The following is an 11835-nucleotide window of genomic DNA, read 5'->3' on the forward strand; positions in this document are numbered from 1 at the left end:
ATTCAATGACGAGAAAAGAAAAGGTAAATCCCTTGTGGATTCTAAGAATAAAACTGATGTAATTTGCTATGAATGTAAGAAAATGGGCACTACAAAACGGAGTGTCCAAAGTTGAAGAAGCAAGAGAAAAAGATCAAGAAAAAGTAGAAGGCGTTGAAATCCACATGGGATGACTCATCATCAAGCTCATCGGAAGAAGATGAAAGGAAGCGCGCAAAGCACGTGGCTCTCATGACCTTAAGTCATGTAGAAGATAGTGAAGATGAAGATAGTCATGAAGAAGATGTGAAGTCTTCAAGTGAGTCATCTTCTAGTGATGATGAGGTAATTTCTCCCAAGCTTGATAAGATGTATGCCACCATTGCATGCTTAACCAATGCACTAGCTAAATCAAAAGGGAAGGTTAAAAGATTGCAAAATGAATTGAAATCACTCAAAAATGAAATTGTGCCATGTGAAAGTTGCATGCTTCATGAAAATGACAAAAATGATGTTGATGATCTTGAAAAAGAAAATGTATCATTGAAATCACAAGTTGATGATCTTAGATGTGCTCTAGTAAAATTTACTTCAAGCTCAAAATACTTAGACATGATTCTAGGAGCTCAAAGAGGCGTGTACAATAAAGCGGGACTAGGTTTTAAATCTCAAGATAAGGAAGTTAAATTCATGTCCCTAATTAGTAGAAACCATGCTTCAAGGGTTAAGGTTGTTCAAGCTTGGGTACCCAAGCAATTTGTTATTGATGCTACTGGACCCAAAGTGTGGGTACCAAAACATTTGGTTCATCGTGTTTAAACAGACATGCGAAAAGGGGAAGCATCCAACAACATGGTTCGTAGATAGTGGATGCTCTAAGCATATGATGGGAGACTCATCAAAATTTTCATCATTTAGACACAAAAGTAAAGGTACCGTTTCTTTTGGTAATAGTGGTGAGCTAAAAGTTATTAGAATTGGAGATATTAGAATTTCCGAGAAATTTGTAATAAAAAATGTGTTACTAGTAAAAGGCATGGCTTTTAATCTCTTGAGTGTTAGTCAACTATGTGACTCGGGGTATAGAGTTGAGTTCAACTCATCTCAATGCCTAGTCAAACATAGTGAACTAAACACCAATGTTCTCATAGGCCATAGAAAAGAAAATATTTATCAAGTTGAACTATTTGGTGCTACTAATGTGTTTGCTAAGTGTCTCATGTCCAAAGAAGAGGAGACGTGGCTTTGGCACCGGAGACTCGCTCACACCAACATGAAGAATATCAAAAATCTCTCAAGGAAGGAGTTGGTGCACGGATTGCCAAAGTTGAAGTTTCAAAAGGACAAAATATGTGATGCATGTCAAATGGGTAAGCAAACCAAAGCTACTCATAAAGGTAAAAATGTTGTAAGTACTTCAAATGCTTTAGAGCTCATTCACATGGATTTATTTGATAGTAGCAAATATATTTCTTTAAATGGTAGTAGATATTACTTTGTGATTGTGGATGATTACACTAGATATACATGGGTGTTTTTCTTGAAACATAAGGATCAAACTCTAGATACCTTGATTGCTTTTTGTAAAAGAGTAGAAAATGAAAAGGCTCATAAGATAAACAAAATAAGAAGTGATCATGGAGGTGAGTTTGAAAATGATAGATTCACAAGTTTTTGTATGGAAAAAGGCTACAAACATGAGTTTTCAACCCCTAGAACACCTCAACAAAATGGAGTTGTTGAGAGGAAAAATAGGGTGTTACAAGAGGCCGCTAGGAGCATGTTAAATGAATATTCACTACATAGTTTCCTATGGGCCGAAGCAATTAATACGGCTTGTTATGTCCAAAATCGAACTTTAATACATAGGTTTCTAGGAAAAACACCTCATGAATTGTGGTTTGGTAAACAACCTACAATTAAGCATCTTAGAGTATTTGGGTGTAAGGTCTATATTCTAAACACCAAGGATCACTTGGGAAAGTTTTCCGCTAAGGCGGATGAGGGGATTCTTGTAGGTTACTCAAGTCATAGCAAGACATACCGAATTTACAACAAAAGATCAAAACTAGTTGAAGAATCACTAAATGTTGTATTTGAAGAAAATCCCTCTTTAAACTCTATAAGAACAAACGATGAAGAATTACAATTTGAGTTAGAAAAACTAACACTAAATGAGGTAAATCATCAAGGAGAAGAATATCAAGAAAGTGATGGTGAGAAAAATGAACCTTTGCCACTTGAACCCGAAATTATAACAAATCAAGATTCAAGACCTACTAGGACTCATGTAAATCATCCCTTAGATCAAGTAGTAGGAGACATTACTCAAGGAGTGAGAACTCGATCTTACTTTAGAAATGAAGGAAGTCAAGTTGTCTTAATATCTCAAATAGAACCAAAAACCATTGATGATGCCTTGTTTGATCCGGATTGGATTTTAGCAATGCAAGATGAATTATCTCAATTTGAGAGAAGTCAAGTTTGGGATTTAGTTCCTAGGCCTAACAACAAATCAATTATTGATACAAAATGGGTTTTTAGGAACAAACTTGATGATAAAGGGATAGTGGTGAGAAACAAAGCTAGATTGGTCGCTAGGGGTTTCAATCAAGTAGAAGGGTTGGACTATGATGAAACTTATGCACCCGTAGCAAGATTGGAGTCAATTAGAATGATGTTGGCCTTTGCCGCCCACAAGGGCTTCAAATTGTACCAAATGGATGTAAAATCAACATTTTTAAATGGTGTAATAAAAGAAGAAGTATATGTTGAGCAACCACCGGGATTTGAAAATTTGGAGTGTCCAACCCATGTATATAAACTTAAAAAGGCCTTATATGGACTAAAACAAGCTCCTCGGGCTTGGTATGAGCGATTGTCAACATTTCTAGTATCAAAATGGTTTCATAGAGGAAAAATTGATCCTACTTTATTCTTGAAAAATAATGGTAATGATTTGTTTGTGGCCCAAGTATATGTAGATGACATTATTTGTGGTTCCACAAATAAAGATTTTTTAAATGAATTCATTAATCACATGGAGAGTGAATTCGAAATGAGTTTGGTTGGTGAGTTGACATTTTTCCTAGGATTACAAATTAAGCAAACAAAAGAAGGCATTTACATTCATCAATCCAAATATGTCAAAGAGCTATTTAAGAAATTTGGAATGGAAAATGCAAAGGAAATATCTACCCCCATGGCCACAAATACTAAGTTGGATAAAGACATTGAGGGGAAAGAAGTTGACTCCAAAGTGTATCGTAGTGCTATAGGAAGTCTTCTCTATCTCACGGCTAGTAGACCGGATATACTTTTCGCCATAGGTATATGTGCTAGGTATCAATCTTGTGCCAAGGAGTCACATTTGAGTGCCGTTAAGCGAATTCTTCGTTATCTCAAGGGGACTCAAAATGTTGGTCTTTGGTATCCTAGAACCGAAACTTTTGACCTAGTGGGCTATACCGATTCCGATTATGCCGGATGCAAGTTGGATCGCAAAAGTACTAGTGGTAGCTGTCAATTTCTAGGGTCCTCTTTAGTAAGTTGGTCAAGTAGAAAACAACATTGTGTAGCTCTCTCCACAACCGAAGCGGAATATATTTCCATGGGAGAGTGTGTATCGCAATTATTGTGGATGACTCATACTCTAGAAGACTATAAACTTACCTATAACAATGTTCAAGTACTTTGTGATAATGTGAGTACAATCAATTTAACAAAAAATCTCGTTCATCATTCAAGAACGAAACACATAGAGGTTAAACATCATTTTATCTGTGATCATGTAACTCGAGGTGATATCATTTTAAATTATGTTGGATCAAAATCTAACTTAGCCGATATCTTCACCAAACCTCTTCCCGAAGTTGAATTTAGCTTTCTTAGAAGAGAATTGGGAATGTGTTGTATTGATTAAATCAAATCCTCCATGGTCACTTTATAGGTAGAGCCTTTGGGTTCTTCACCTTAATTTTTGCCTTTCACAAACACATAGGGTTATCTTCTTTGTGTGATTTAGATGGGGGTGAGAGGTTAGGAACATTTATCTTGGTCATAATGCTTGTTATGATGCATTAAGTTGGCCAAGAAAAATAATTTTCACATGAAACATTCATTTGTCCAATCATAGGGAAAGCAAGTGTACAACTCATGTGCCCGTTGCCCTACGATTATGATTGGAAATTTCCAATTGACCATATAACAACTCACTTCAGAAACATTGGTTGAAGTGTGTTATTGGATGGGGATTATTATGAAAAAGATAGATACAAACTTCCTCATATCTTTGAGGTTTTCAATAATTTGTGGTTTTGTGTAAGTTTTCACTAAGACGAGTTTATTTTTATTAAACTTTATTTTTCCTTGATAATATGGGACATATATAGTGTCTATGCAAAATTTCATGATTTTTGGAGTAATGTACAATTTTCTGTTTTTGTTCGAATCTGGGTTCTGAAAGTTCTTCAGAAGTGCAGAAATATCAGGCTTCTCAATCGATTGGTCAATCGATTGGGAGGCTCGCACTCGGTCACAGAAGGCATCTGAATCGATCCATGGATTGATTCAGAGCACCTCGATCGATCAATGGATCGATTGAGACGCCCTGTCGGTTTTCCACAGAAGGCGTCTGAATCGATCTATGGATCGATTCAGCCGTCTGTTCGATTTTCACAAAAGCATTGTGAATCGATCGACCGATCGATTCACTTACTCTCAATCGATCGGTCGATCGATCGAGACCCTAAAACCCGTCTTAAACCCTTAGATCCGAATCGATCCCCTCACTCTTTTTCCTCTTTTCTCTCTCTCGACGCGGTCTTGCCCTAGGCAACTTCCCAGGCGACATTTTCCTCTGTCTCGTTCGTCACTCCGGCGTGCTTCTCCGGCGAAGAGGAGCTATTCCACTTCTCTTCCAGCTCTCTCTCGACGCACTGGGCAGCTCCCTTCCTCGTCTCCGCGTCCTCACACAAGATGCGGACTCCAAACCCTAACCCTAGGTAACATTCCTTGCTCTACTCCTTGTTGTTCTTTTTGCTCCTATTTTTGACCTAATCTGTATGTTTTTTTTTTGTGTCTTTATGCATTGCATTATCCCTCATGCATTGCATTACTTGCATTATCCTTGAATCTTTGCATTACTTGCATTCCTTACCATTCACTGTCCCTTCCTCACGCACTTTGTATTCCTTCCCGTTCGTGCATCTCGTGCATTTGTTTTCTATCCCACAGAAAGAAACAAAAGGTTCGTGAATCGGGCGAAGGGTCGTCTGTCCCTTCCTCACGTCCTCAACCTCCCACTGACCCTAGGTTTCCAAATGCTGCAATGCAACAAGCCTTCACCAAAAACACTTTCAAACTTATTCCCCCTAGATCAGTGGATTTGCCATATTATAGATCATCTTGCTTTGATACCTATAATAGGTTCAAACATTATAAACTTGACTCCTTGTTGACTTGTGAGAGGGATATCAATATAGGTCTAGTCTCCGAATTTTATAATAATTTACACACTACAGATGGTGTAAATTATCGTACTCGTGTAGCAAAACGGAGCCTAGACTTCTCTTATGAGATTCTTCAATCTTATCTTGAATGTCTACCTTCAGATAATGATTTTGTCTTTTATCCCACTCTTCCCGATGAGCTCCCTCCACCTTTTGAGCGTATTAGCATCGCATCCATGCATCAATTTCTCTTTGGTCGTCCGCGTCCGGATGGGCCAGATGCTCATGTCACCAAATTCTCTTCTCTTAAGTTATCGGCTGAAAATGCCGCTTTATTTAAAGTGATCATCAATTGCCTTTTCCCGATTGTCTCTCGTGCTCTAGCCGCTCTACGACCGCCTCATATGTTTGCTCTCTATGCCATTCGTCATTCCCTCGACATCAACATTCCTCTGAATATCTTTCATTGCATCATCCATTTCACCCAGCCCGTGCAGCAGACGATACATATGCCTTTCGGGCATCTGATCACAGATTGGCTGGAGTCTCAGAAGGTTGGTGTCTCGCGGGGACGTTTGGAGCACATGACCGTGGCTTATTCTCGGATTTCTTCACGCTCCTTCAAGAAGTCGGGTCTTATTGGTGGTCCAGTTGGAGTTAGATGGATCGACGGCCGTGCTTTTGGGGAGGGACCCCGAGCTCACCACAGGCCTTAGCTCCTGCGGAGGATGAGGCTGAGGAGGAGTTCCATGGGCCAGCTTCTCCGAGTTTTGAGGAGACGGTTTCCACTCGCCTTGAGGAGCTGACCCTGGAGGTAGCCAGCCTGCGTACCACGATAGATACCGTGGTCCAGCAGCAGACTTCGATGCAGCGGACTCTGGATACTGTGGTCCAGCAGCAGACTTCGATGCAGCGGACTCTGGATACACTGGTGGACTTAGTGGGCTCGTGGGTGACGGTTCACCCGTCTCAGTCTGGTCCATCCACCGCCCTTGTTCCCCCTGCTGTGTATGCCCCTGATCCTGACTCTGCGGCAGTTCCTGCTCCGGCTACTACGTCTGCTCCGGCTACTACGTCCGCTCCAGCTGCTGATCCTGATCCCACTCCTCCTGGAGACGAGCTTATCTAGTTTTATGTTCCTATATGATGTATTTTTATCTTGTTGTATGGATGGTTGTTCTGGAGTCCTTTTTGCGAACTCTCTTTTATTTTGAATGTATGATATACTTTTTTGCTACACTCTCCTTTTGATTCTACATTTCAGTGTTGTTATGTTCTGTTGATATATGTGTTTTAGGGGGATCATTCCTCGGATTTATCATATTTACCTTGTGCACTTATTGAGGGGGAGTTATTTGCTTTTGATTTTTGACAAAGGGGGAGATCTATGTTGAAGTTCATGCTTATTGCTTATGCCTATCTTAGTAAATTAAAATCAAGCTTATTGCAATTATGCAATTATTATTTCAGCAAGCTACAATCATTATTTATCATTGTATTGGAAATTAGCCTAAACTTAAATAGATTGTCAAACATCAAAAAGGGGGAGATTGTTGGTGCAATCATACCCTGGAAGTTTCAATGTGTTGACAATTATTTAAGTTTAGGTTAATACGGTGGAACTAACATGCATTGTGAGTTTGCAGGAGGAGTTTCTTGCAGGTCAGAAGACCAGATGTAAGAGAAGACCAAGAAGGTCGAGGACTGGATTCTTGGCAAAAAGAGCTCTTGCAGGTCAGAAGACCAGATGCAAGGCAAGAGAAGTCCAAGAAGGTCGGGGACCGGATTCTTGGCAAGAGAAGCTCCTGCAAGTCACAAGATTATGTGTGTGATAGGCTCACTGTCAGAGATCGACTGGAAAATCGATTCAGACATGGCTGTGCGGTAAATTGCCTCTGAATCGATCAGCCGATCGATTGAAGGTAAGGCAATCGATTGGCTGATCGATTGGTAAAGTTCTGCGCAGCACAGAATGCGTCTGGATCGATCAGCCGATCGATTCAAGGTACTGAATCGATCGGCCGATCGATCCGTGAACATTCTGTGCGAAGCCTGAATCGTTCTGAATCGATCGCCGATCGATTCAAGGTATTGAATCGATTATTGAATCGATCAGCCGATCGATTCACGCAGCTGTGAATTTCATGAGCAAGCGCTTGAATCGATTCAAACGCTGCCCCAATCGATCCAAGTCAAATAAAAGAATCTGCACCGTCGATCTTGACGCGATGGCTTCCAACTGATAGTTGTGAATCGATTGGAATATAACCTCAATCGATCCATGGCAACGGCGGCGTGAGAAACGGCTAGTTTTCTCAACGTATAAAACACGGGAAGAAACTGGAAAACAACAACAACGAAAAACATACTGTTCCATTGCTCTCCAAGCCTTTTGAAAGCTCTCAAGTGATCAAGATTCAAAGCAAAGGGTTCAAGCTCCTCTCCACTACGTACTGAAATCTCACCTGCAAAGAAGAAGCTGGTTAAAGCTTGTAATCCTTCTCTACTTCTTCTTTGTAGCGTTTGTGATATTTATTTTGAAGAAAAGGGAGAGGTGTATTTCTGTTAAGGTTTCTCCACCTTCGGTGTGATTCCAAGAAGGAGGGTTTTTGATAGTGAAAGAGTGTGAGTGGTGTGGATCCTTGGACTAGTCACCTCCTTGAGGAGGTGGATACCAAGTAAATACTGGTGTTAGCATTGCCTTCAGATTTCCGCTGTGCAAAACAAAGTTGGTCAGCAAAAGAAGTGAGCCATTCACCCCCCCCTCTAGCTCAACCGATCCTAACAACCTCTGCCACTAGGGCCCCTCGGTCATATGATCTAGGGCATTCATCTACGGGATCCACAAATACATGCAAGCATTCAATCAAACATGAGAATTAAGCCCAAACACATGCATTCATATAAGATTAAATAGATACAAAGTATGCTAACATCATTTAGATAGGAAATTGGCATATCTATGAGTTCTACATCAATTCACACCATAATTACTCCCTTAATCCTAGAACAAGAGATCTACTCCATAGCAAGAAGATAGATATCCAAGGACAAAAGAATTACAGGCATTCAAACCCCAAACGAGCGAGAATAGTGAAGAAATGCTTATCCAATGACGTCAAATGATCTTCGGATCCAATTCCAAGCTTTCAGAGTCGATACGGTGATGGAAACGACTTTGGATTCGTCGAACGAAGGTCGGAGAGGTTGTTGATTGGTACAAAGTTGGATCTCCCAAAAGGGAGAACCTCCTCCCCTTGGAAAGGGGAAGAAACCCCCTTTTATAGTGCAGGACATGAGTACCACACGACGCGTGCCACGACCGTGTAGCCTCCACATGGCCGGAGCCTTCTTGGTCTCGGCCTAGGTGACATGGTCATGTAGATTCACATGGCCATGTGCTACTTTGTATCTGGATAGGTTGGACGACCATATGGATTCACACGACAGTGTTCTTCTTTTCCTCTGCTAGGCCACATGATCGTATAGATTCATACGGCTGTGTGGATTCACACGACCTTAGTCTGCTTGTCTTCTGGAAGAGTTTCACGACCGAGTGGATTCATATGGTTGTGCTCTGCTTGCTGCTGAATAGGTGACATGGTCGTGTGGTATCACACGACCATGCCTTGTTCCTTCTCTGGTGAAGCCACACGACTGTGTGGTTTCACACAGTTGTGGCCATCCTCCTCTCTGATCTTTGACACGACCATGTGGGATCACACGACTAGTGTTGTTTGCCTTCATTTGCTCTCCGGATCGACTGCAAGTGTCATTTTTGCTCCAAAAATGATTTCTATCAATAAAAAATGTGCAAAGAGTAGATCTCTGATAAAGAAGAGTAATTATGCTGAAAGTAAGACAAGAGGTATAAAAAATGCATAGATAAAGCATGTGTAAAGTATGTGAATGTGCGTCAAACATGTATAAGAGTGTATATAATCTATGCACATCAATATCATAAGAATTCTGACCCCACTGCCTTACCAAGTGGATGATTCATCTACATAGATCTAACACATTTCTTTCAGCTCTGGTTTTGTATCTCTATTGTGAAGTTCTCCAACTCTTGAGCCTTGATCATCATATTGTATATTATACTCACTTAGCTCCATTGTCCAATTGATCAGCCTTCCTGAGGCTTCCGGGTTGATGAGGACTCGGCTCAATGTGCTAATAGTTAATACTATGATTGGATAAGAGATAAAATAGGAACGTAACCTCCGAGAGACTACGACTAACCCATATGCTAACTTCATAAGAGCGGTATAACGACATTCAATATCTTTCAATAAATGTATTAAGAAATACATTGGTTGTTGTTCCTTGATCTCCTGCTACACTAACACCAAAGCGATGCCACTTTTAGTGGTGGATAAGTACACCCACAATAGCTAGCCCACTATTGGTCTAACAAGTATAGATAAAGAAGACAAGTAATCCTTCAGTTCTTCTAGTTCTTTGTCGCACTTAGTATTCCATTGGAACTTAATATCCCAATGGAGTATTTTGAAGAAGGGTACATTTTGGTCGGATGATCTTGAAATGAAATGGGACAGTGTCGTGATATGCCCGGTTAGTCGTTGCGTTTCTTTCAGATTATGTGGAAGAGTCATGCCCCGGAGCTCCTTTACCTTGCTCAGATTATCCTTGATCTCCCACCTGATCACTATGTAGCCAAGGGAACATCCACTCTTGGCTTCAAACAAACATGTGCTTGGATTAAGCTTGAGTCCATACTCCATCAATGTTTGGCAAGTTTTGTTGATGTTTGCAAATAAACCATCCCCTCGGAGGGACTTCAACAGGATGCCATCCACATATACCTCTATGTTTCTCCTGATCTACTTTCAGAACACTTTGTTCATAGGCCATTGGTAAGTAGCTCCTATATTCTTTAGTCTGAATAGTATAACATTATAATAATAAATTTCTTCTGCAGTGATAAAACTAATCTTCTCCTGATCCTCTTTGACCAATGAGACTTGATGGTTGCCCTAATATGCATCCAGCATGCATATCAGCTCGCAGCCAGAGGTCGAGTCCACCACTTGATCGATGCATGCCAAGGGATAATAATTTTTTGGGCATGCTTTATTCAAATCCACAAAGTCCATGCAAATGCATCATTTGTTCCCAAGTTTGGATACCAGAACTACATTGGCTGACTAACTTGGGAACTGCATCTCCCAAATGTGTCCAACCTTGAGCAATTTATCAACTTCCTCTCGGATGATCTTGTTCTGTTCGACTCCAAAGTCTGTCTTCCTCTGCTTGATAGGCCAAGCATTCGAGAGGACATGGAGCACGTGTTCCATGACGCTCAGCAAGATGTAGTGATCTCTTAAGGCATCCAAACGAACATGTCATTGTTACACATTAGACATGCGACTAAGTCAGCCTTGACTCTGGGGTCAGGTTGATCACTATTTGAGTGGTGGAATCTGGTCGGCCTGGATGAATCTACACCTCCTCCTTATCTTTATAAATTAGTGTTGGGGGCGCTTCATGAATGACGTTAACCTCCACTCGCTGAATCTTCCGAGCTACGTAAGATTTAATCTTGATCACATCTATGTAGCACTTGTGTGCAACCAACTGGTTCTCCTTCACCTCTCCTACCAAGTTGTTGACTGAGAACTTGATCTTTTGGCAAAAGGTGAATACAACTACTCAGAACTCATTTAACGTCAGTTGGCCTAAAATCACATTGTAGGCTAAGGGCACGTGCCCACAATGGAAGTTGACTCACGGGTCCTTATCAGGAACTCCTCTCCTAGAGAGATAACGAACTTAATTTATTCGATCAGTTGCACTCATTTCTAGTGAATTCATATAATGGCATTGTCATGGGTTGAAGTTCACCCCTCTCAATTTGCAACTAATCGAATGTCTTCTTGAAAATGATATCGACAAAACTTTCTATATCAATAAAAGTGCGATGTATGTTATAATTGGCTATAACAACCTTGATGATCAAAGTGTCATCATAGGGTATTTCCACCCCCTCTAAGTCTCTGGTGTCGAAATTGATTTCTGACCCCTGTGCTTGCTCTTGACTGCAGCCGATGACGTGTATCTCCAGCTGGCGGGCGTGTGATTTTCTGGCCCAATTGGAGTCTTCATCGGTCGGGCAGCTAGTTATTATACCTATGTCTCTTCGAGCAACATGACGTGGTTCTCTTCTTGTCGAGTCGAGGGATGCTCAAGCTCAACTCCGGCTGGGGCCGGGGCCCTTTTCTATCGATGTTGGGGTACTTGCTGGGGCCAGTCAGCATCTTGGAGGCTTCTTCTAGGTAATCCACTCTGTCGGTGATACCGCCGATTGTTCAGGGATGGCAATGACTGTTGGTTAGTCCTAGGAAAATCGTATCGGCTCCACTGTATAAAAATTTTGTACAAGTGT

This window comes from Zingiber officinale, chromosome 6A (assembly GCF_018446385.1).
Source record: "Zingiber officinale cultivar Zhangliang chromosome 6A, Zo_v1.1, whole genome shotgun sequence".
Taxonomy (NCBI): domain Eukaryota; kingdom Viridiplantae; phylum Streptophyta; class Magnoliopsida; order Zingiberales; family Zingiberaceae; genus Zingiber; species Zingiber officinale.